Below are 26614 nucleotides of genomic sequence, written 5' to 3' on the forward strand. Positions count from 1 at the left end.
GCTCCGAATCATGGGTCCTCTACCGGCACCACCTACGGCTCCTAGAACGCTTCCACCAGCGTTGTCTCCGCTCCATCCTCAACATCCATTGGAGCGCTCACACCCCTAACGTCGAGGTACTCGAGATGGCAGAGGTCAACAGCATCGAGTCCACGCTGCTGAAGATCCAGCTGCGCTGGATGGGTCACGTCTCCAGAATGGAGGACCATCGCCTTCCCAAGATCGTATTATATGGCGAGCTCTCCACTGGCCACCGTGACAGAGGTGCACCAAAGAAAAGGTACAAGGACTGCCTAAAGAAATCTCTTGGTGCCTGCCACATTGACCACCACCAGTGGGCTGATAACGCCTCAAACCGTGCATCTTGGCGCCTCACAGTTTGGCGGGCAGCAGCCTCCTTTGAAGAAGACCGCAGAGCCCACCTCACTGACAAAAGGCAAAGGAGGAAAAACCCAACACCCAACCCCAACCAACCAATTTTCCCTTGCAACCGCTGCAATCGTGTCTGCCTGTCCCGCATCGGACTGGTCAGCCACAAACGAGCCTGCAGCTGACGTGGACTTTTTTACCCCCTCCATAAATCTTCGTCCGCGAAGCCAAGCCAAAGAAAAGAAAGATTTTATAATCTACCTTTAACAATGAAATTGGTGTATATGAAGATACTTTCAAAGGATCTCTATCTTTTTTAGGAATTACTATAATTAAAGCACTAGAACAAGACTCAGGTAATTCATAATGTTCTCTAACTTGATGTAATACATCCCCAAACACTGTAGATAAATGGTCATAAAAAAATTTATAAAATTCAACTGAAAATCCATCATCACCAGGTGATTTACTGTTCGGCATTTCCAGCATTGCCATTTTAATTTCTGAATCAGTAAATGGTTCTTCTAATTCCTGTATATCTGCATCCTCTAATACCGGTAAATTCAACTGTGATAAAAAAAAAAGATCAATCGATCCAGTTTCTTGTTTTCCTTCAGATGTATATAGCTTTTTATAAAATGAATAAAATTCATAATTAATCTAATTTGGTTTATAAGTAATAAGAGAATTCCTTCTAACAGCATTAATAGTCCTCAAATCTGTTCTTTCTTTAATTGCCACGCCAATACCTTATCTGGTTTCTCTCCCCATTCTTAATACCGTTGTTTAGTCCTATTAATCACACATTCAAATTGATAAGATTGCAAAGTATTATATTCCATTTTCAACCTAGATAATTCTATTTTCTGATCTTCTGTAGCATCTTTCTGAAATTCCTTTTCTAACTCATTGATCTGTTTCTCTAATTCAAGACTCTGATTTAATCGATTCTTTTTTATTTTAGAAGTATAACTAATTATTTGTCCTCTCAAATAGGCTTTCATAGCATCCGATAATACAAACTTACTTTGAACAGAATTAGAATTTTCTTTCAAAAAATCAATAAATTCCATATTTTTAACAACATTGTATTAAATCTCCAATGATAGGCCGTTTGAATTTTCTCAGAAGTTCCATATGTAAAATATAACAAGGAGTGATCTGAAATCACCCTAGTTTTATATTCCACTTGTTGTATTTTCCCTTGTAAATGTGCCGATACTAAAAAGAAGTCAATCCTTGAAAACGATTCATGTCTAGATGAATAAAAGGAAAAATCTTTCTCTGTCAGATTAAAACATCTCCAAATATCTACTAAATTAAGATCTTTTATCACTGCTTGAACCTGAATTGCCATCTTGGATTTTTTAACTTTTTTCGGAGATTTAGCTAAAAAAGGTTCCAAAACACAATTAAAATCACCACCAACTAAAATATTATCATTAGCCTGACCCAGATATAAAAATGCATCAGAAATAAATGTTTCATCATCTACATTTGGGGCATAAATATTAAGTAAAGTCCAAAATTCACTAAAAATCTTACATTTCAATTTAAGAATACATCCTACTTTTTCCTCCATTGATTGTAATTCAAAAGATAATTTTTTATGTATTAAAATTGCTACACCTTTAGCCCTAGAATTAAATGAAGAAGAATATACATGCCCAACCCAGTCCCTTTTTAATTTCATGCTTTCCCTCACATTCAAATGTGTTTCTTGTAAAAAAGCAATATCAATTTTCATTTTCTTAATATACGCCAAGACTCGCTTATGCTTAATCGTACTATTTAAACCTCAAACATTAAAAGTAGCAAACCTCAACTTTGATATACCTACTATTATTACTAAATACCAATAATATCTTTATATAAAAACTCAAATCAAGGTATATAGGCCCTCCAATAGAAAAAAAATCACAGTTTAAAAACTAACTAAAATGAAAATTAAAAAATAATAAAGAAAAAAAAGAACCCCCCCCAAAAAAAACTACCAAAAGGTAGTAATCCCCTAAACAAAAATTGGGTGTGGGTCACCCACCAGTGGCTGATGACTAATAAAGAACTTAGTGCAAATCTCTCCCTCCCCAGCCAAACAATCAATATCATCAAAATATCATAATAACAAAAAAAAGAATAAGAAAATTCTTCTTTTCATCCAAAAGATTACAATCTTGGAGATCCCATTTCAGAAGGAGGTAGACTCTTTCCATTCCCATTTTTCCCATTTCTGCCATTTCTTCCGTTTCCAGAAGAACCAGATTTTTCTTTAGGAGATATTTGTGGACTATGTCTTTGTCCTCTTATATCTGGCAATGAATCAGCAAAAATCATTGCTTCACGATCATTTTCAAAAAAACGAAATTGATAGTCTCCATAAAACACCTTTAACACTGCAGGGTAGCGAAAAGTAGATGTATAACCTTTATGCCACAAAACTTCTTTAACTGGATTGATTCGACATCAACGTTGAATGACATCTTGACTCAAATCAGGATAAAAAAAAGACTCTACTATTCCGAATCAATAACGGAGTTTGTCATTGTCTCACATTTTGCACTGCAAGTCAAAGTATGCTTCTCTCTCCAAATAACCCAAACATCGAATTATTACCGGTCTCAGTGGTTGACCAGCTCAGGGTGTTCTTCTTCAAGCTCTATGGGCTCTTTCCAGTACCAATCCCCAGAAAAAAATTCTTGCCCTAATATTTGTGGGATCCAGTCTTTAAAAAAAAAAGAAGAGGATCTTGTCCTTCTATACCTTCTGGCAAACCAACAATGTTCACATTATTCCGTCTGTTTTGATTCTCCAAGTAATCTATTTTTCTTTCTAGCTCCTTCTCATGTTCTCCTAGTTCTTTGACTGATTTTTCCACCTTCAACACTTTTTCTGTTAGAAGTCACTTCTTGTTTACAGTCCAAAAAAGCAGTCTGAATTTTTTAAATTCTTCATAAGATGCATCCACACATGTCTTAACCATATTTAATTATGAACTTATACCAGCATTCATTTGAACCATTTCATTCATTTGAGATGTCAACAAACGTTTTATAACAGCTTGAACAATAGCATTTAATTGCATACACTGTGATTTGGTAAAGCTCAGCTCTGCTCTCTCTGACATAGTGGCAGAACAAAGTAACTGCAGCTCCTGCTGCAACTCAACAGAAATAATTTTAAAAGTTTTACAGCGGGTCTGGACTCCCAGCGACGGCACCCCGACTTCCTCAGGGGGTCACCGCTGGTCTCCCCCCACATCTCGATGCTTTTTCATCAAATCACGAAGAAAAGCGATTTCTTCAGATTGAAATGCTACCTGATGTATTTCCAACAATGGAGTCATCTTTCTGCGTGCTCCCTCCATTGAAATCGAAAGGCTTTCCAAATTGGGTCCACTTCTTGGGTACACGTACCTTCTTCCAGAGAATGGGTAATTCCAGCGCCATCCTTCACTTGGTGAGCAATAGACATTTTTTTTCAGCTCCCATAGGCAGTCTTTGAGGTTTAGACAATGAAGAAATTGAGCCTGGGGCTGTATCAAGTCGTCTAGGCCTCAAATCTTCAGCACTTCGAAAATGTAACTTCTTCTGCACTTGAGGTTTAATCCTTTTACCATTAATGGCCATAATAATTCCTTAATACTTTAAACTAAAATTTTAAAAGTTTAAACTTGAAAGCAAAGGGTTAAAAAACAGGTACTTAAAAGTCTGGCCAGAGAAGTCGAGATTACACGTCTAGACTCTACGCCATCTTGCCACGCCCCCGTAATCTCTGTTCTAAGAAGGCTCAAAGTGGAGAAGGAACATTTGTGATGGTGTTGACAGCCTCAACACTGTGTGCAGGGCCCATACCAGTGAATGACAGAAGAAGGATGTCTCCTGCTCTCCTGTCTCAAGTGGTTTCATCAGTGGAAGAGCCTGTGCTTCCATTATTGGCCTCAGAATCCACGGAGCCAGAAATCATTTTCAAATTGCCGAAGGCAAAAGAGATTATTTTAATGTATAACTTACTTTTAGCAGATCTGCGGTAACAATGACATTTTGCATATCTTCCTGAAGCAGATAATTTCGTTCTTCAGTGAAATCCATAAATATGAAACCCTCATACTTTAATTAGAAAATAGGATGTCTACATTACATCACTTACTTTAGATACTGAATGGAACAGTATTCCAAATTTATTTGAAATTAAATTTGCAAAACGTCACTAAAATTATTGGCAAACCTTTATTAAAGATTTTTTTTCTTAAGATGAGACTCAAAAAAATATATTCTTCATAAGTATTGGACTATAGTGAGCAGATGTTAAATCTCTGCGCACTATTCAAAGGGCCTGGAGTTGTGACCTTTTCTGAATGCTTATCCCCGCCTGTTGGATGTGATGGAAGATGTTGTCTCCCTTCTCTTGTTGAGGTGCAGAATTTTGGCTGTCAGCTTTGGAGAGGCTGTAGACAAGAGCATAAGGTATCAGGAACAGGAGTTGGCCACTTGGTTCTTCAAGCCTGTCTCACCACTCAAGGTGATAATGATCATTTTGGCCTCACCTCCTCTTCTCTATCTGTCCTTTGTTGTCAAGATCAAGATCAAGATCAATTCCTTTTATTGTTAGGTAATAATACAAAAATGCAATTTATACAAAGTATGTCAACTTCTCTCTGCCAAAGGCAAATAAATAGACACCACTAGCATTGCCCAGCACCCCTCATTATAACAGAAAAAGATAGTCTCTTTAGACACATGGATTCTCCTCCAGTGTCCCCTACAGCTTTTCCAGCTGCACGGATTCTCGTTCACCCCATCAGCAAACAGAGCCCAGATCCAAGACTCACAATACGATTAGGGAGTTTTCATGCCCTTTGGGAGACCTTCTTGACCTCAGCACCTGCTCCAATTCCACTTATGGTGCCTGGTTCCCATGAGCCAACCTCTGGCACCCCGTGGGCTGGTGCAAGTCCTTTGACCTCATCTCAACAGCGGCTCACAGCCTGGGTGAGTCCTTTGACCGCAAAGCTCGAATGCCCCACCCCCTGGTGCCAGTAGCCTGTGTGAAACCTTAGACCACTCTACCAACGGTCCACAACCTGTGTGGTTCCTTCAGCTGCTGAACCTCTCGCCAGTCCACTGTCATGGTTACCCTCCTGTAGGGTCATCTCCCAGGTTCTTCCCAATTCGGGGGGGGGGAGGGTGTTCCAACTTTTTTGCTGCTCCCCCAGAGTCTGTAGTCCCTTGTGGTCCACTTCCAAGCCTAGCCACCACCATTTTGGGCACAGACCCCTCTGGCGACAGGATTTAAAGATCAATATGGCCACTTAAAGCCTATATGGAGCTGATGGCAGTAGGACTCTGTGAAACAGCGCTCTGTCTCCGCTCCCTGCTCTCCTGGATCCATACTAGAGGCACTGCTGCCATTACAGCAGCTCCAGCCATTGTTTATTAATTGATCTCTCCAATATTTATCCATCCTGCAATTTGGGAATAGAGGGGGTAAACTTGGGGCAGGATAAGGCTCGAAGTAAGAAGCAAGCAAGGGTTTGTTGAGTTCAGAATGACTGATGGGAAAGCTCATCAGAATGATTGTTTATTGGTTTTTGGCAATGGTCTTAGCCAACAACATAGTGGTACTATCTTTATCAACAGGAGAGCAGCAGCTCATTGTGGTGCCTCACTACCACCTTCTCAAACTGTGCTATGTGTGAGCAGCAAATGCCCCATCTTGAAATATTGATCAATTGAAAAGCAAATAATGCATTGATAGATTTAGATGAGGAGGCTGGAGTGCAGCGGCAATGTCAGCATGGGCTGACTGGGCTCAATAGCCTCTGTCTGCACCATATGTCATCAAAGATTGGCTCCAGCAATGTTCTGAAGTGCTTTCTGACTGTTGGAAAGGCTTTGGTGTGTATGATGTTGTTTCTCCTGCAACCCAATATGCAAGAGCTTTTTGCACTCTTGTGATCACAGTCTTTCCCAAAAATATGGAAAAGTGGTTAGTAATACAAAGTTCTTTATTAAAATAAAATGTAGGGGGAGAAGCATCATTTTATTTACCACACAGTATGGATCTCCTACCCATGGAAAGCCATAATTGGCAGGCTCCAATATTTACTCATGACTGCACATCTTTCTTTTCATGGTTGAAGGGTCCGAAAGGAAAGGGGAAAAACAGTCCTGTTACTGCAGTTTGTTTCGACACTCTATCTTGCCAATATATTGTGCGCAGCATGGTTAACGTAGCAGTTAGTACAATGCTGTTACAGCGCCAGCAATTGGGACCAGGGTTCAAATCCTATGCCATCTATAAGGATTGTTCCATTCTCCCTGTCTCTGTGTGCATTTTCCCTGGGGTGCTCCTTGAGGTATGTTCTAAACATTCTGGGGGTTAATTGGGTGCATTTGGGAGGCACAGGGTCGTGCACCAAAATGGCCTGTTACCATTGCTGTATGTTTACATTTTAAATAATGTTGTAGCGGGAGCTACACTGCTAACTGAAGGATTGCACAACCAGACTGGTTGAGTTCAGTGAGCAAAAACTGATTTATTGCAGGCTGCCTGGCTGGTCTTATACTCCCAGCCCGGACCTGGCTGAGAACTGCGCTGGGGGGCCCTGACATCACCGGGGTGTCACATGGGTCCCCAAGTGTGGGCTTCTGAGCCCGGTGCCGAGGTCGAGATGAAGCCCCCGACAGCGCCATTTTGGTCGGCTGCCCCGCTGCGTGCATTATAAGCGGGGCCGGTTCACCTGCCTAATGGCGTTCCGCCACACAGCCCACCCCCCCAGAACTGGCACCAATGTTCTTTTTTGCTGGGCAGCCTCGTTTCTTGGGTTGGGCCACAACTACCGGCTCTGTCAGGTCGACGTGGGCTGGCTTTAACTCGTCCACTATAAAAAGTTCCCTCTTACCACCGATGTCCAGGGTGAAATTGGATCCTGAACGTTGGATGACTTTATATGGCCCTTCGTATGGTCTTTGTAGAGGTGCTGTGGATGGACCCCACCTGATAAAAATGTATTCTGTGGAGTACAGCTCGCTGGGGACGTAAGAGGTCCATGTGCCATGTCTGGGCAGCGGTGGGGGTGTGAAGGTGACCAACTGGGCCCAGAGGCAGGGAAGTAGACTGTGCAGTGACTGTTAGGGGTTGTGAGGTGCGTTGACAAACTCACAGGGTAGGGCTAGCTGTGCACCGCAGTCCAGCTTGGCTGATGATGCCTGTAGGTCTTCTTTGGGTGTTGAGCAGAAGCCCAGGAGCACCCAAGGTAGCTTGTCCACCCAGTCGGGGTTGGTGAGGCAAGCCATAAGTGCCAATTTAAGGTGGTGGTGCAATCGCTCGACTAGCCCATTGGCCTGTGGGTGATAGGCCATGGTGTGATGTAACTCGATCCACAGCCTGTTGGCGAGCTGTCCCCAGAGCGTAGAGGTGAACTGGGAGCCCCAATTACAGGTGAGGTGGTTCAGGATGCCGAACCGGGCAACCCAACTGTTCAAAAGTGCTCGGGAGCAGGAGTCAGTGGAGGTGTCTGACATCGGGATGGCCTTGGGCCATCAAGTGGTGTGGTCTACCACTGTGAAAAGGTAACGGTTACCTCAGGAAACGGGTAAGGGTCCGACGATGTCCACATGTATGTGGCTGAATCATTCCCAGATGTGTTCGAAATCTTGTATGGGCGCTCTGGTGTGCCTATGTACTTTGGAAAGCTGGCAATGTGTGCAGGTTCTGGCCCAGTCTGCAACCTGCTTTCGAAGCCCGTGCCAGACGAAATGATCTGCCACCATACGGACTGTGGACCTGATGGAAAGGTGGGAAAGATCATGGATATGGTGAAAAACTTGTCTGCTCCACTGCTGGGGAACCACTGGTCGCAGGGTGCCCATGGAGGCATTACACAGTTCGGTGCCCTCATGGTGAGGAGTCGGGAGGTCCTGGAACTGCATGCCCGTGATGGCAGTCCTGAAGGCTCGCGACTCCTCATCAGATTTCTGTTCCCGAGCGAGTTTGTCAAAGTCGAGGCCAGGTGTCAGCGCGCAAATGGCTGGTCATGAGAGTGCATCAGCGACTACGTTGTCTTTCCCCGCCTTGTGCTGAATGTCGGTGGTGAACTCCGACACGAAGGAGTGAGGACACTGTTGGTGGGCCGACCAGGAATCTCTTACCTTAGCGAGTGTCTGAGTGAGGGGTTTGTGGTTGGTAAAAATGGTGAAAGACCCCCCCTCCAAGAAATAGCGGAAATGACGCACTGCCAGGTGCATGCCCAGCAACTCACGATCGAAAGCGCTATACATGCGCTCTGGTGGGCGAAGAAGTCAGCTAAACAATGCCAGTGCTTTTCACTGTCCATTCACCTGCTGCTCCAGGATGGCACCGATGGCTGTGGCAGAGGCATTGACGGAGAGCACCATATGCAGGTCAGTGCGTGGGTTCGAATGCCCTGCTGGCCTCTGGAGTCCAGGTGATTGTCTTGTCTTTGGCCGCGATGAGGGTGAAGAGCGACTGCATGATGCACACACCACCTGGAATGAAGCATTTATTGAAATTGACCATACCCACGAACTCCTGTAGCCCCTTGAGGTTGTCCAGGCATGGGAACTCCCTGATTGTAGCAACCTTTGTAGCGGCAGGCGTGGCTCCTTCGGCCATGATGGTATGGCCCAGGAATTGCATGGACTCTTTCCCGAACTGGCACTTGGCCTGATTGATCGTTAGGCTGAAGTCAGCCAGTCGGAAGAAGAGGGTGCGCAGGTGAGACTTGTGTTGTGCCCGGTCTCTGCTGGTGACAAGGATGTCGTCCAGGTAAATGAATTCTTGCCCACTGTGTCCATAAGGCGTGGAAAGTCTGGGTGGCATTCTTGAGCCCGAATGGCATGTGTAGGAATTCGAACAAGCCAAAGGGGATGATGATAGCTGTTTTGGGTATGTTCTAGGGATGCACCGGGATTTGGTGATACCCACACACCAGGTCGACCTTGGAGAATACCCTCGCGCCATGCAGGTTGGCCGTAAAGTCCTGGATGTGAGAGATCGGGTAATGGTCAGGTACTGCTGCGTCATTAAAGCGTCGATAATCTCTGCAGGGGCGCCAACCACCGGATGCTTTCAAGACCAGGTGGAGTGCTGAGGCCCAAGGACTGTCAGAGCATCGAATGATCCTCAGCTCCTGCAGATGCGAAAACTCTTCCTTCGTTATCTGGAGCTTTTGCGATGGGAGCCGGCATGCCTTGGCATGGACCAGTGGAACTTGGGTGGGGATGTAATGAAACAGCACCTGGCATTGTGAGGCGGTGGAGAATTGCGGCTTGAGGAGGGATGGGATCTTGTCCAGGATACGCTGAAACTCATCCTTGGGCGTGCTGACCATAGCCATCTGTGGCTGCTCTGTGCGGGAGGCGTTGAGGCGAATGGATTGGAAGGTACGGCATCTACCAGTCGCCTACCTTTAATGTTGATCAGGTGTCTGTGGGCGAGGAGGAAGTCGACGCACAGGATGGCAGTTGGATGGGACGAAACGGTGAACTTCCGCTGACCGATTTGGAAATGGATGGTCTTGTCTCCATATGTTCGGATCTCCGTTGAATTTGCTGCATGGAGGGGAGGTCTGTGGAGCCGGTTCCAGGACTCGATGGCTGGGATGACGCTGATCTGGGCCACGGTGTCGATGGGAACCATTGGCTGCTGACTGAATTCCACAGGTAGAGAAGGCTCTGTTCTTGGCCACCGCTGCAGCCATTAACAGCAGCCGACCTGCTCATTTCCCTGGAATGACCAGGGCTGACGACACTTCCAAGCCTTGGCTCCCCAGCGCTGGTGAAAGAAGCAGAGGCCTGAAGTGGATGGCTTGCTTCTGGCTATGCTCTTTGAGGCCCTTGCAGGGGCCAGAAGTTCCACCGCAGCACTAGATGAAGGCTTGGTGTGTTCATGCCCGTGACTCGTAAACTGGTGGACTGCTGAGCCCTCTGGGAATTGTTTGAACCATAGCTCCTGAGCCTTTTGAGTGACATTCCTAGAGTCAACAAAGCTATCCTGGGACAGTAATGGCTGAATGTCTTCAGGCAGATGGTCGAAGAAGATGCACTCAAGAGTGGGCAGTTGGTGTGATCGCCAATGAGCACAAGCATCTCGTCCATCAACTCGATTGGAGTTCTGATCCCCAAGGCGTCGAGGCACAGCATTCGAGTGGCACGCTGGCACCTGGAGATGCCGAGGGAGCCGGTGAGCACCAGCTTGATGGTCCCGTACTTATCTTCCACGGGTGGGTGCTGAATGAAGTGCAGCACTCGTTTGGCAGTGGCCTAGTCCAGGGCGGTGACCACATGGTAAAACTTGGTCAAATCCAATGAAATCTGGCAGAGGTGAAACTGAGCCTCTGCGTGGCTGAACCAGGTCTCCGGCTCCTGAACCCAGAAGTCTGGAAACTTGATGGCTATAGTGTTGATCGAAGGGTCGTTTATGTTGGGTTCAAAGACAGTTGTACCTATCGGGGTCACCAATTGTAGCAGCGGCTACACTGCTAACTGAAGGATCGCACAACCAGACGGTTGAGTTCAATGAACAAAAACTGATTTATTGCAGGCTGCCTGGCTGGTCTTGTACTCCCAGCCCGAACCTGGCTGAGTACCGCGCTGGGGGGCCCCAATGTCACCGGGGCGTCACGTGGGTCCCCAAGCATGGGCTTCTGAGCCCGGTGCCGAGGTTGGGAGTAAACCCCCGACAGCGTCATTTTGGCCTGCTGCCCCGCCGGTTCACCTGCCTAATGGCGTACCGCCACAATGTCAATTTAAGTATAAAATGTAAATATATGAACCTTCCTTTCATGGCCCATTTCTGAACTGTGGTGCTTTTTGTCTGTGGGATTAATGATGGATCCTTTGCTCTCTCCACATCGGCATCAAGCAAGCAAATTTCAATGGCGGTCTCCCTGAGATAACACCTGCTCATCTGCCGTGGGACTCACTCCTCTGTCATGGCATCATACCATTTCAGGGGTGGTGTCATTGATTGTGTTGAGTTATTGGTGTCTTCAGCTAATTCTGGTGTTGTCAAGTCTATTGTCATCTGATTGAACAAACACAACCCGACAGACCGGCCTTGGCTTATTGCCTTCTTTACTCTGTCCCCAGCTCTTACTGGGGCTTCTCTGTAATGGACATGCTGCAGTGTTTTTTTTGGCAGACTTCACATCCACCATGTCACTTTTCATTGAGCTCCAACTGCATATTCATCCATGCACTGCTCAGCTGGCGATTACCTGAATGGAGACATTCTTCATGATCCCTTCATAATGTACCACTCACATGCACTGCACTGTGAGCGCAAGGGTGATTGCTCTCTGGGCTACCACAACAAAGTCCACTTTATAGCTCTCGATATTTGTGGTCCAACTTTTTTTAGCAAGCAATTCCATCTTGTTACAGTGTAAACAGTATATGTTTACAATGCATAAGCTTTGAATTCAACTGAATTAATGGCTTCCTGTAGGAGAATATAGGTAGCTCCCAAGTCAAGTTGAAATGTCATTGTTTAACCTGGAAAACCAATAGCTTCATGCAAATACTGCATGTTCCTTTGGAGGAATTGTCTTTGTTCGGAACATGTACATTGTTTATCGCTGGTGTTCTATCTCCGACCCTGGATGGCTCATTTCATCCAGTCTGTTGACCTTCAGTGTCCTGCCTCTGTGTACCCTTGAAAATATGATTTTATGATAGAAAATGACAAAAATTACAAATGTCCAGTACAGACATAACTTATAATTATATACATCAATTATATTTAACTCTGAAGTGCTTAAAAAGATATAATTTGATTCTTTCTGATTTGTGTTTTTGATGTAATGGTCAAAAAGGTAGATTTTTACATTCAGTATGATTTTATGATAAGGTTAAACCTTTTTGGTCTAGTGTTAAGGATTGTTTACAGAATATTTTGAAAATAAAATTTTCTTTAGATTCAATTTTTTTAAAAATTGGTGATATAAGTGGACTTTGTTTAGTATATAAATTGGATAAATTTCAAATTGCTTTTCTGAGATTGACAATAGCAGTGGTGAGGGAATGTATAATAAGTTCGTGGAAAGATCGGATAGAACTTAGTTTGCAGAGATGACATTCCGAATTAAGGTCCTGTATTCTGCTGGAAAAGATAACGTACAATTTGAGAGATAAATACTATATTTTTAGGAAGATTTGGAGCTCATATTTGGATTATTTTAATTGGAAAATTTGAAGATTTTGATCTGGATGTACTGGGGTTTCCTCATCCCACAATGCATTATTTTTTTGCTTTGATTTTCTCCTCTGTTTTTTTTCTTTTCCCTTTCTTCTATTTTAGGGGTTAATTGGGATATGTGGGGTAAGAGATGGGAGGGGGGTGTATTATTGTAGGGGGGTTAGGGTTGGATAGAAGGGATTTTATTTTGTTTGTTTATATATATATTTAAAAACCATGTTAAATTCAAGGATAGATTTGCATTATATTGTATTATTAGTATAATCATGGTTGTTTATATTTAAAAAAAAATATTTTAAAACATTAAAATGAGCACTCATTGCTATTTGTAGGACAAATCAAAGATTCTTGGTTCTATTTGTCCTTTCTGCCTTCTGTCTCACACTTCATCATCTTCACTGTCTGTTATCGCAACACTTTTTGTTGTGAGACTTTTGAATCTGAATGTTAAAAGTTTGGTGTCAAATGCTCCTTTTTCAATCTGTTCAAACGTTGAAATTTTATGGAGGTAGAAGACGTGCGAATGTCACAGAGTGCTGTGAACAGTGGTAGAGAAAGAAATGTGATTAACTTGTTTTTTTTTTAATTCTCTGTTCTGTGGAAACAGGCATTCTCAACTGAGCTGAAGATTCAGAGAAATCTCTCGGTGTTTTACACATTTCTGATCATTGTGTGAAATGACAACAGTGAAGGAGAAGGTTGTGAATTTTGCTTAGAGACAGGTAATAGGGATTGCTTCATCACTGCTGAGGTGAGACCACAAGTCTGAAATTCTAAAGTGGAACAAGAGCGTCTGCAGATGCTGTGATTGCAGTTAATACACAAACTCATCAGGTCCTGGAGTGACCATAGGAGACAAAGATATATTACCCACGTTTCTGGTTTCCCTTCATCAACCAAAAAGCAGGCGGGTGCTGGAATAAACAGGCTGGGTGAGGAGGGAAAATGGGGCAAGCGGAGGAGCACAGGTCAACAGCAAAGAGGTCATCAGTGATTATGGGTAGGAGGGCAAGAGAGAAAAGCATGATCCATGAATAATCAATAAACCAAAGATACTGCCTTACTTTTATGCACTATTTTGTTTTTTTTAAATTTATTATTGTAAGATGGTTTATATGAATGTTTACACTTTGATGCTGCCACAAAACACCAGATTTTGTGACTTGTTCATGACAATAAATCCTGATTCTGATTCTGACTGTGATTCTGAGAATCATCCTGACCTCAACTTCACTTGTCTCTCTCTAGTAACGCTCTCCCCTTTCTCGATCTCTCTCTCTCTCTCTCTGTCTCCGTCTCAGTGGGCACACACTGCAGACACTTTCTACAAGCTCATCAGTCCCATAGTTACTTCAACTGTGTCTCAACTGTCCCCAAGAGGATTATATTCACTTCTCACAATTAATTCCTCTGTCTCAGTTGCATCTGCTCACAGGATAAAGGTCTTCCATGCCAGATCATCTGAGATGTCCTCCTTCTTCAGAAAACTTGGCTTCTTCTCCACTACCTTTAACTTGGTCCTCGCCCGCAGATCGTCCATTACCCACACATCCTCGTTGACCCCCTTTCCCCCAGATGCAATGAGGGTAGCATTTTCCTTGTCCTCACATGTCATCCCAGCATCCTCCACATCCGCCATGTCATCATCTGTAATTTCTATCATATACAATGTGATCCCACCGCCAGACACATCTTCCCCTCCCCTCTCATCTCTACCTTCTGCAGGCACCACCCCCCACTCTGACTTCTTTATCCACTCTTCCCTTCCCACCAAGATACTTTGGTATCTCCCCCTGTGATGGCATGAAATGCTGCACTTGAACCTAGACCTCCTCCCTCACCACCATTCAGGGCAAGCAGCCTTTCCAAATTAAATAACACTTCACATGAATTTGCAAGGTCTCACTGGAACCAGTGTTCACGTTGCTGCACCTCGGAGAGAGCGGACGCAGACTGAGAGATCACTTTGTTAAGCACCTTCGCTCTATCCACTGTAAATGCGGAGACATTCCAGTGGCCACCCATTTCCACTCCAACCCTCATTCCCATGCCAATATATCCGTCCATGGTCTCATACACTGCAAAACTGAGACCACCTGCAAACTGGAGGAACAATGTTTCATATTCCGACTGGGAAATCTCCAACCAAATGGTTTTAACGTTGACTTTTCTAGTTTCTGTTAGTCTCCCAATCCACCCGCACCACCACTTCCACCCCTGCCTCCCCTATTCATCTCTTTCCCTATCCCTTTGCCTTCTTTACTCCAGCTCCCCCAAACTAGTTTCCCTTTCTCTTTACCCATTCGTCGGTCTCTTTTTTGTTTAACTCTGAATTGACCATCAACATCCCCCCACCACCCCCATAACTTCTCATCTTTTCTCTCCTGCATTCCATCCATGTCCACCTATGGCCTCTTGCCTGTTGGCCTGTGCTCCTCCCCCTGCCCCTTCTTCACTCCTACCACTAGCTTTTTATTCAGATGCCTGCCTGTTCTTTGCTTATACCTTGACATAGGGCCCAGGCCCGAAACATTAGTTATATATTTTTGCCTCCTATGGATGCTGCGGAACATGCTGAGTTTCTCCAGCCACTTTTGTGTATTAATCTGGAATTATAAATCTCAGAAGTCAAATCTAATCACGAGTTAATAAGAAGCTGCCTGCTTGACCCCTGGTGTAACTTGCAGAAACAAGACACCTAAAGACAGTAAATATAGTATCTGAGAAGTAAACTTGCTTTGCAAAGAAGTCAAAACAACAAGGCATTAACTCCATAAGTTAGAAAGAATACTTTGCACATATTGACATACATCTCCTGAATCCAGGCTGCTTCACATAGTAGTCATTTACTCATGTCAAATTCCGATTCCAAAGGAAATCCATGCACAAGTCCTTCAAATCCGCCAAAATATACCAACTGTCTTAACTCTGTTAAGAAGATAACAAAAAACTGTCTCTCCCTTGGGAGGGAATACAGAGAAATGGAAATTGTTTCTTTCCGAGTGATTGCAGGCATCAAATGTAGCCTCTGCCGTCTCATTTGAGGGGTTTGTGGTACTGTACAATTCTCTCCTTGTGGACAGCGAGATACCAGAACGTCAACTGTTCTTATTTTCTATCGAATCAACACTACCGTATTATCACTGGTGTTTGGACATTGAATTGTCTGGAAAAGCTATCATCTCGGCATAGAGGCCGATTTTCGATTTTCATGTTTTCGCACAACAGAACTTTAGAAATAAATTTTCAAAGCCCATGATTCACATGTCATGAAGTGAGGGGTGAAACACAAAAGTCTGTAGACTTTTTGTGCAGATTGCAGTAAAGACATGAAAATGGTGGAGAAACTCAGCAGATCACATCGCGTCCTTTGGAGGTGAGGATACATTGCTAATGATTCAGGCCTGGGCCCTTCTTCAAGGTATGAGTTAAAAGCAGGCCGGTGTCTAAATAAAATGGTGGCGAAGAAAGGGCAAGAGGCAAAATGCTGCAGTTGGATATGTCTAGGAGGCGAGGAGAGGACATTGGTTAGGGAACGGGAGTGGCTCTGTGACTGGTGAAAAGGAGATAGAGGGATAAGGGATGAGAGAATGATGGAGCTGGAGGAAAGAAGACAGGGATATGGGAAGGGGCGAGACAGGGTGGGGGAGGCCCAATAGAAACTGGTGAGGTCAAAGTTAATGTCATCTAGCTGGAGGGCGCACAGACTTAATATGAGGGATTGTTCCTCCAATTTGTGCGTGGTCTTCGTCTGGCAGTGCATAACACTCTAGATAGACATGGTGTCAAGGGAATAGGGTGGCAAATTAAATTGGGTTAAGTAAAAGAATTTGTCCACTAACTACCACCTACTTCACAAGGAAACTAGTTCAGCATCTTTGCAACCACAAAGAGCAGTTAACTACAGAGTACATTCCTCCTTTGTCTTTTGCCCACCTCACTGACAAACGACAAAGGAGGAAAAACCCAACACCCAACCCCAACCAACCAATTTTCCCCTGCAACGGCTGCAACCCTGTCTGCCTGTCCCGCATCGGACTTGTCAGCCACAATCGAGCCTGCAGCTGACGTGGACTTTTACCCCCTCCATAAATCTTCGTCCGCGAAGCCAAGCCAAAGAAAAGAAGACATTTTTATATAGTAAGGAAAGTAAAGGATATGGAAAGTAAGGATGGCCTACTCCTGCTCCTATTTCTTATGTTCTTATGTTGAAGGAGTATACACCCTTCTCTGAAATATACATGGATAGAGCTAAAGTATGATGGACAATATATTCATGATCCAGGGAAGCTCTCATGTCATTCTCCTGAATGTGGTATTCAGCAATGCTATTGCCTCAGACTGTCAAGGGCGTGTTTAGACAACCTTTTGATGAAATAATATGTGGCATTATAGTATGCATGCTATGCAAAGTGTGGAGTAAGAACCACACACACACACACACACACACACACACACACACACACACACAGCAGTTCCCTGCCATGAGAGAAGTCATGCGGTCTGCTGGTCCCTGCAGGGTCCTCATGAACACCACGTTCACCGGCCATTTTGTGAGCCGGTTTGCAGGTGGCTGCAGCGCGTCCATTTCTTGTCATCTATTAACTAAAGTCTGAATGTTGCCATTGTTTTTGGTTTGGTGAATGGGGACTGTTTTATTCCTTGAAGATGTTGAAATTGCTCAGACTACTTACTGGAAATAATATACAATTTTTGGATTTTTACAGGTGGCCGGGGAGGTGGGGTTGGGGGTAGGTCTTTCACCTCCACCTCCTTGGCTTAGATGATTGAAGTGAATCTCTGGACTTAGGCAAACTTAGATTGCATGGTCTGAAGATGATCTCAGCTATCTTTCAACCTCGGTGGGAATGGATTCAATAAGTGTGTTGGGGAGATGAGGATGGGGACTTGTCTTAGGGCTGCTGGGGAGGGTTCAAACAGCTTGACAAGAGATTGGAACTTGAGGGTAGAATCTGAAGGGAGAAAAGCTAAAATGGGAGTAAACAGAAGGGCTCAAGTGAAGGGCCATTTTAGAAGGCAAAAAGTATTGAGAAAGCATTGGGTGGGGGGGAATCAGCATAGAGATAGGAGATATGATCACTGAAGAGTATACAAAGAAAATTGCTAAGATTAAACTAAAGGCTCTTTATTTGAATTCACACCTCATCTTAACAGGATAGAGGTGTTGATGACACATATCAAAATATATGAGACTGAGAAATTAATGATCTGATAGCCACTACAGAGATGTGGCTGTCCGACTAGTGCTGGGAAAATAAATATGAACACGTTGCAAGGGAAAGAATCGAGATTTATTGTCATGAACATGTAACAAATTTATTTTTCTTGTGGCAGCTTCACAGTGCACACATTTATATAAACCACCTTACACTAGCTCAGCGCACTCACCAATAAAAGGAAGAGAAGCAAGAGAGAAACCCTTCAGAGACACTTTGGGTTTCCACTCCCCACTCTTACCAGCTCAGCAGCTCCTGCAGAGCCACTATTTTAGTTTTAGTTGGGGTAGAGTCAGGAAAGAGGTCCAGGAGTCCCAAGAATAACACCACCGTGATCAGGAACAGTTCAGACTCCTAAACATCGGGCTCAATCAGAGACTCATTTGAAGATTCTTACTTTGCACATTATTTATTATGGAATATTTTGTATCTGTATTTGCAGTGAGTTTGTTTATATTGCTTTCTTTGTTTACATCAATCTAGTGGCTCTCAACCTTTATCTTTTCACCCACATCCCACCTGAAGCAATCCCTTACTAATCACAGAGCACCGATGGCATAGGAATTACTTCAGGTGGGATGTGAGTGGAAAGGAAAAGCTTGAGAACCACTGGGTTAAACTCTTTTGTGCATGTGTCTTTTTTTCTCATATAGTTTACACTACAGTTCAGTAGAAATTCTGCCTGGTCCACTGAATAAAAAAATCTCAGGGTTGTATGTGATGCCATGCATGTACTCTGACAATATTTTTGAAATTTGAACTTTGAGTTAACAAATAGAAGGAGAAAGAGGTCACTCACAGGCTCTCTAATAACAGCAAGCTGCAGGATGGCCCATTAATGAAGGGCAATTTCAATCTTCATAGAGATCAGACAAATTAGACTGGCAAGGATAATCTTGAGGATACAGTTATAGGAGTGGTTTCTTGGAGCAATTCATTAAGATAGAACAGGGAGCAGACAGTTTTAGATCTAGTGTAAAACACAAAAATCTGTAGACATTATGATTCAAGTAAAAACACAATGCTGGAGAAACTCAGTGGGTCAAAGAATGTACTTGAAATAGCAAAGATAAAGATACTATACATAGCCAACCCTAAAGTTGTCAAGCCTGAAACACTTGTCGGGCTCTCTCGCTGGAGATAAAGGGGAACCAGTGCAAGTTCTATTTCTGGATTTCCTGGAGCTGTTAAATCAACTACTTTGGCAAAGATCTTTTCCTTAGGTATATAAAGTTTGACTTGCTGTTAGAGCTGTTCTGCTCACTTTACACCAGGGGTGGGCAAAGTTGGCTATTTTGACCCCTGGGGGTCGATGGGACTATCCGAGGGGGTTGATAAATGTGTAGGCTATGGAGAAATTTATAATTGATCATATTTATTTATTTATTTTGCATGTTTGGGGGTCGAGGAGAGCTCAAGGATTCTATGAAGAGGTGATGGTTTAAAAAGTTTCTTGACCCCTACTTTACTCCTATGACTGTGTGGCTCGGTATGACAATAACGCCATCTACATATTTGCTGACAATAGCACCATCTACAGTGGTGGGTTGTATAAAGGAAGGGTATGAATCAGCATAGAGGAGGGAGATTGAAAACCTGGCTGAATGGTGCACCAACAACAACCTTTCACTCAAGGTCGCTTAAACTAAGGAGCTGATTGTTGACTTCAGGAAGGAAAAGATAGAGGGATACAATCCAGTGATCACTGGGGGATCAGAGTTGGAGAGGGTAAGCAAATTTAATATCTCCGAGGTTTTTTCCTGGACCCAAAACATGAAGAAAGCACATCAGCACCTCTACTTCCTCAGGAGTTTGCAGAGGTTTGGTTTGATGTCAGAAACTTTGAAAATTTATACAGATGTGTAGTGGAAAGTGTGCATCACGGTCTGGTAGGAGGACACCTATATCTCTTAGAGTAAAGCTCTGCAAAAGGTAGTAGACACAGCCCATGACATCAGAGGCAAAATCCACCCTCCCACTCTCAAGAACATCTACAGGGGACGCTGACATTGGAGGGCAGCAGCAATCATCAAGGAACCACACCACCCAGCACACGCTCTGTTCTCACTGCTACCATCAGGAAAGAGGTATAGATGCCACAAGACTCACACCATCAGGTTCAGGAACAGCTGCTACCCCTCCACCATCAGACTCCTCACGACAAACTCAATTAGGAACTCATTTAAAGACTCTTACTTGTGCATGTTTCTAATTTTGAAATTCTCTTGGTAATGCATGGTCAGTTTGTTTACATTCATTATCTGTTTACAGTTCTTCATTTATTTACATGTATACATTGTGTACAGTTTTGCACTACCAATAAGAAGTGATTCTGCCTGGCCTGCAGGAACAAGAATCTTGGGGTTGTATGTGATGTCATGTACACTGACAATCAATCGGAAATCTGAGTTTCTCCAGCATTGTGCTTTTATTATGTCTTAGATCTGATGTTGTGCAATTACATGATAATTAATTATCTAAACCCATAGATATTATTGCATGGTATAATTTCAAATTCTATTTGAAAATGAAAAATTGGATCCAACACTAAATTTCTAAGCTTAAGTGAAGGGAATAATCGATGAAAATGACAAAGGTACGAAAGTTGGCGAAATTGGATCGAAGAGTAAATGACTTCATCAAATGGTTGACCTGACAGAAAATCAACTAGATAGTAAACAAATCCAAGTAAAGCCATCTTCCTGTGAGAAAGAAAGGGTTCTTGAAAAAGGAGACACTACTCCTGGCCTAACTAAGGAAGTTGAGATGGTATTACATTGAAAAATATTATTGATACCATTTAATTAACAGACACAATAATAAACATTAGAAGTTGAAAAAAAACTTATGATATCAACAATTATGGTGATTATGTACTGAGTTGGAAATAGAGAAAATAAAATATACCATAAAATAATATAAAAATTGACAGTTAGAGCTTAAAAATGGGACCAAGGAATTAATGGGAAATAGAGAAGTGGCAGAGATTCTAGATGATTATCTGGATCATACGATATAATGGAAGATATTTTCAGATCTATTGTCAGAGTGCATACATGACATCACATACAACATTGAGATTCCTTTGTCCAAACAAAGAGCTGTAAACAAACTGACTGTGCAATACAGAGAGAACAAAATGGAAATCAATAAAGTGCACAAAAGTGCTTAAATGATTCTCTGATTGAGTTTGTCAGTGAGAAGTCTGATGGTGGAAGGGTAGCAGCTGTTCCTAAACCTTGAGGCACCTAGACCTGTGCTGGGTGGTGGGGGTCTTTAATGAGTATTGCCACTCTCTGACGGCAGTGCTCCCTGTAGATGTGCTCAGTAGTGTTGGGGATTTTTCCTATGACATCCTGGGTTGTATCCACTATATTTTGGACCAGACTGAAAAACAGCTTCTTCCCACAGCCACTGAGAAGGCTGAATGGCTGATGAACTGCTCATCAAACCCTCCGATCCTCTCCAATTTATTTAACAAAATATTTATTTATTTTTTTGTTTATGTGTATACCAGTTTCATGTGGCTGAATGTGTGCTCGGTCTGGATGTGTGTTTGTGGGGAGAGTTTTAGTAGTTTGTTTCTGAATTTTGGACATTAATGAATACATTCTTTAAATAAAGATGATGAAGCCTTTATTTCTAATGTATTTTAAAATTTGAATCAGTCAAATGAGAATGTTCTGGTAGGAGGAGATTTTAATTGTTTTTTGGATCCTTTGTTGGACAAATCTCCAAAAACTGTAAAAAGATCAAGAATGGCAAAAAGATTGGAATTTGGTGCAAATCGGGAGGGTATTAAACCCAACTGAAAAGGATTTTTCTTTTTATTTAGCTCGACATAGTTCTTTCTCTAGAATAGATTTATTTTTGGTTTTTTCACAGCTACAGGGGAGATTCAGTTATGCAGATTATAAAAGTAGATTATTGTTGGACCATTCCTTTGTTGTTAGTTAAATGTTTAGAAGCTGAAATAATAGAGACTGCTTATTGTTGGAGGTTTAATGAGATGTTATTGAAGAGACCAGAATTTGTTAAATACTTAAGGGATCAAATAAGTTTTTATTTGCGGATGAATGAAGGTTCAATGCAAAATAAATTTATTTTATGGGATGCATTAAAAGCTTATTTGAGAGGTCAAATTAATAGTTATACAGCAAAGATTATGAAACAATATTTGTCAGAAAGTTTAACTTTGGAAAAGGAAATTGAAAGTTTGGAGAAAAAAAATACAGGAAAAAATGTACTGAGGATGATAAGTTATAATTATCTAAATTGAAACAACATTATAATAATTTACAAATGTATAGATATGATAAAATGATATTATGATCTAAACAATGTTATTATGATTTGGGAGAAAGAGCTCATAAAGTTTTAGCGTGGCATCTTAATGCTGTTAGGAAAAATGGTGAAATTACTTATAGACAGAAGGATATAAATGGGGAATTTTCAAAATTTTATAGAAATTTGTATACATCAGAGGGTAATCAAGAGGGGAAACAAATTGATTATTTTTTAACTAGATTGGATTTGCCGACATTGAATGAGTTGGATATAAAAGATTTAAATGCTTCTTCTACTGATTTAGAGTTGAGGGAAGCTTTGTATTCGATGCCTAATGGGAAGTCTCCTGGAAAGGATGGATTTACAATAGAGTTTTATAAAGAATTTAATGATTTATTATTTCTGTTATATAAGGATGTATTGAAACAGGAAACAGATATGGGTGTATTTCCAGAATCTTTTTCAAGAGCATTGATTACAGTTATACCAAAGAAAGATAGGGATCCTTTGAAAGTGCTTTCATTTAGACTGATATCATTATTGAATGTTGACTACAAAATTGTGGCTAAAGTTTTAGATAATGGATTAGCAAATTATTTACCAAAATTGGTACATATTGATCAAGTAGATTTTGTTAGAGGTAGACATTCAGTGGATAATATAGTTAAATTAATTTAATTAATTAATGTAGCAAAACAGCAATTGAATCAACTTTATATCTTTAGATTCTGAGAAAACGTTTGACCGAGTTGAATGGAAATTTTTGTTTAAAGTATTAGAAAAATTTAATTTTGGTCCATTATTTAGAAGTTGGGTTAAAGCCTTGTATGCTGGACCTACAGCAAGAGTAATGACGAATAGTCAGATTTCAGATTCTTTTAATTTATCTCATTCAACAAGACAGGGTTATCCTCTTTCTCCTGCTTTATTTTCCTGATTATAAAATTCAAATCTTTAAAAACATTTTGAGGAACTTTACAAGGAATAGACTGAAATATATATTGTAATCTGGGGAAAATATTCATTTTGATGCAATTAACTCTACCTATTAATGTTATCGGTAAATCTTTCCGTCAATTTAAAACATTTTTAATTTTATAAAATAAAGGTAAATAATTTAGTTCATATAAATGGTTAAAATTTTTATCAACTTCAATATCTAAATATTTAATTTGATCTGTCCAATTAAATGCCTAAATTAGATATTAAAAAAAACTAGGTTAAAATGGAAAAAAGATTTAGGAATAGAAACTATTCAAGAGGATTGGAGAAATTTGAGTAAATTTGAGAAATATGACAAAAATTGTGAATGTAAGATATAAACTAGTTCATTATAATTTTATACATCAATTATATTTAAAAAGTTTCTGTTTCTTTCTGACATCTAAAACATAATTTTGTGGAAAGCAAATTATATCTCTTTAATTTCACAGGAGTTAAATATAATTGATGTATAAAATTATAATATTCTACATGGCTTTGTGATAAGGTAAACATTTTCTGGATGCGTTTTAAAGAACTTTTACAAGATAGTCTTAAAGTTAAACTTCCAGTGGACCCATTAATATTAAGTAATATTAAAAAGATTTGTTTGGAATTAAGATTAAATAAATTTCAAATAGCATTTTTGAGATTAGCATTAGCAGGAGTGAGAAAATATATTGCGATTACTTGGAAAAATGCTATAGATTTGAATTTACATAAATGGCCTACGGAATTGAGATTTTTTATACCATTGGAAAAAAAAAGCATATAATTTACAAGATAATTATTTTTTTAATCATAAATTTTGGAGCCCTTATTTGGACCACATGGGTTTAAATTTTTGAATACTTCAGCCTTGTGGTGGAAGCGCCTCACTCCACGGTCATTGTCTATGTTATTGTAGTTTACATCTCCTTCTCTCTATATTTTTTCTTTTTCTTTTGCTTTTCAGGGGATAGATAGATTGTAGTTTAGGGAGGAATCAGGCAACGGGTATTTACGGGGGGAGGGTTACATTGATTAAAGGGTGGGATAGAAGGTTTTTGGATTCTTCTTGGGTTATACACCATGTACATTTACTAATATTACATATTATGTATTAATTGTTTTATTAATTGAATATATTATGCTTGTAACATTTTAAATATTCAAAAAAAAGGACAAGAAGGCACAACTTCAGGAGTAAAGAAGGCCCACGTAAAACTGAGATGTGGAGGAATATCTTCAGCCACAGAGTGGTGAACCTTTGGAATTTGCTGCCACAGGCAGTTGTGGAGGCCAGGTCTGTGGGTGTATTTAAAGTAGCCATTGATGGGTATCTGTATAGTCAGGGTATCAAAGGTTCTGGGGAGAAGGCCGGGAAGAGTGGGAGAATGGATCGGCTCATGATGGAATTGAGGACCAGACTCAAAAGGCCGAATGGCCTACTCCTGCTCCTATATCTTATGGTCTTGTGATTAATCTGTAAATTCCGTCAAGTGCAAAGGATACACAATTCTCAGAAGCAGAAATCAAAAGGCAGGAGAAACAACCAGTGACCATATCAACATTTAAAAATTTACCTGGACATTGTATGCCTGGTGAATTATTAAACCGTGTACTGTGTGATGGATTTTTCTGTGCTTTCAGTGATCAGCATATACAGTCCAAATTAACAAGTGTGCTGAGCCCTCTATTTGACTTGGCGAGCAAAATTGCAATGTTAATGGAAATTATGGTAAAAAGTGCGAAGATATTTTCTCAATGGCCATAAACAAACATGACAGCTGCTTATGGTGAGAAGATAGCAATGGAAGGTGTGTGCTTGAAAATAGGCCACCTTGGTACACGAGCATGAATTCTTGCTGCAGATGCAATAGTGGTCATTTACCACAGGTTTGCTTCTCCCATGAGAAGCATCATTCGGGTTAGAAGATGAAACTGAGAGCAAAGGCATATAAATCTAGACTGAAGAGTCACCAGAGGACTTCAATATGACTCCTTTGGTGAAAGAATATGTGACAAACTCACAGGACTGCTCTCAACAACGGTGGAAACCAATAGGATTACAAGATCAAATTATCACTAAATATTGTGTCAGTAACATTAAATATTGATAGAGCAGTGGAATATTCTATCATGGATAAAGTTGCCAAAGGCAGTAACTTCAGTTATCTACCTCTAATAGAAATTGCACTTAGTATAAAGACATTTTAATTAAAAAAAAATTAAATTTCTCATTGAGAGATACAGCATGGTAACAGGCCCTTCAGGCTGACAAACACGCTCCGCCCAATTACATTAAATTAACCTACGACCCTGGTACATTTTGCAGACACAGGGAGAACATACAAGCTTCTTACAGGCAGCGCCAGATTTGAACTCGGACCACTGGTGCTGTGATAATGTTGCATTAATCGCTACACTATCCCTGCCACCCCAACATGTTCTGGTTAAGGATATAATTTTCTTGATTGATAGTCATCTATGGACATGAAGGTGACTTTGCAATCCTAGTCTGGGTGTGAAGAATGGAGGCACTGGAAGCACATTTTTGTAATAACTGTGGTTGCTGCTTTGTGGCGCCATTCACGGTTTTCCATCAGTTTTTGGCAATGTCTGTCTTCAAAACTGGTGTAGCACAGGGCCCTCCAACAGGATCTGTCAGCAGCTGCGGCTTCTAGTTCTCTTGGCTGGATGTTACAGTAGCGTCTTTATAGCACTTGTGTAGATGACTTTGAGATCTCCTGCTTCAGTCTACTAAAGAGCAACTGGTGAGGCACATGTCCCACCCATCGCTTCTGGGCTCTGATGATCAGGGTCTCAATGCTAGTGGAATTTGAACAACGCAAAATATGCAGGTTGGAGTCATGGTCTTGCTAATGAATGCCAAGGATGAAACAGGGGGCGTGTATGTGGAATTTCTCCAGTTGTTTGATGTGTCCAGGTCTCACAACCAATATAGGAGAAAAGTGATGACCACAACTCTGTAGACTTTCCGCTTTGTGAAGATACAGACGTTGGGTTGTTTGAGCATCTGGTAGACAGCCTGCCGAGAGCCTGGCTGGCCTTGCTGATCCTGGAGTCAATTTAATTAAGGATGTAAGGTACAAGGTTAATTGTAATGTATTGTGCATTATACTGGCCAGTGTATATATTGACAAAATGTATGTCAAAATTCCTTAAAAGTTAACTTGTAGGTTGAGTCCATGGTAAGGAAAAGAAATGCAATGTTAGCATTTATCTTGAGAGGACCAGAATATAAAAACAAGATGTAATGCTGAAATTTCTGTTAATGGAACTGAGATCTGAGGGAGCGCCGAAGGAAAGAAAGGACTCCCGAAGGGCCTGGGCTGCTGAAGGCTTCCTGGTCATACCAAATGTTTGGACCTGGAGCTCAGGTTGTCAATGGTTTAAGCTGGAGTCTGTGGGGCTGCAGAGGCAACAGGAGTAGTGGTGGTGAATCCACGGACACTCAGAGACGCTGAGGGTTTCTCTTTTCCTTCTCTTTCTCTGATTGTTAGTGGTGCTGGGAAAAG

This window comes from Narcine bancroftii, chromosome 2, assembly GCF_036971445.1.
Source record: "Narcine bancroftii isolate sNarBan1 chromosome 2, sNarBan1.hap1, whole genome shotgun sequence".
NCBI classification, from domain to species: Eukaryota; Metazoa; Chordata; class Chondrichthyes; order Torpediniformes; family Narcinidae; genus Narcine; species Narcine bancroftii.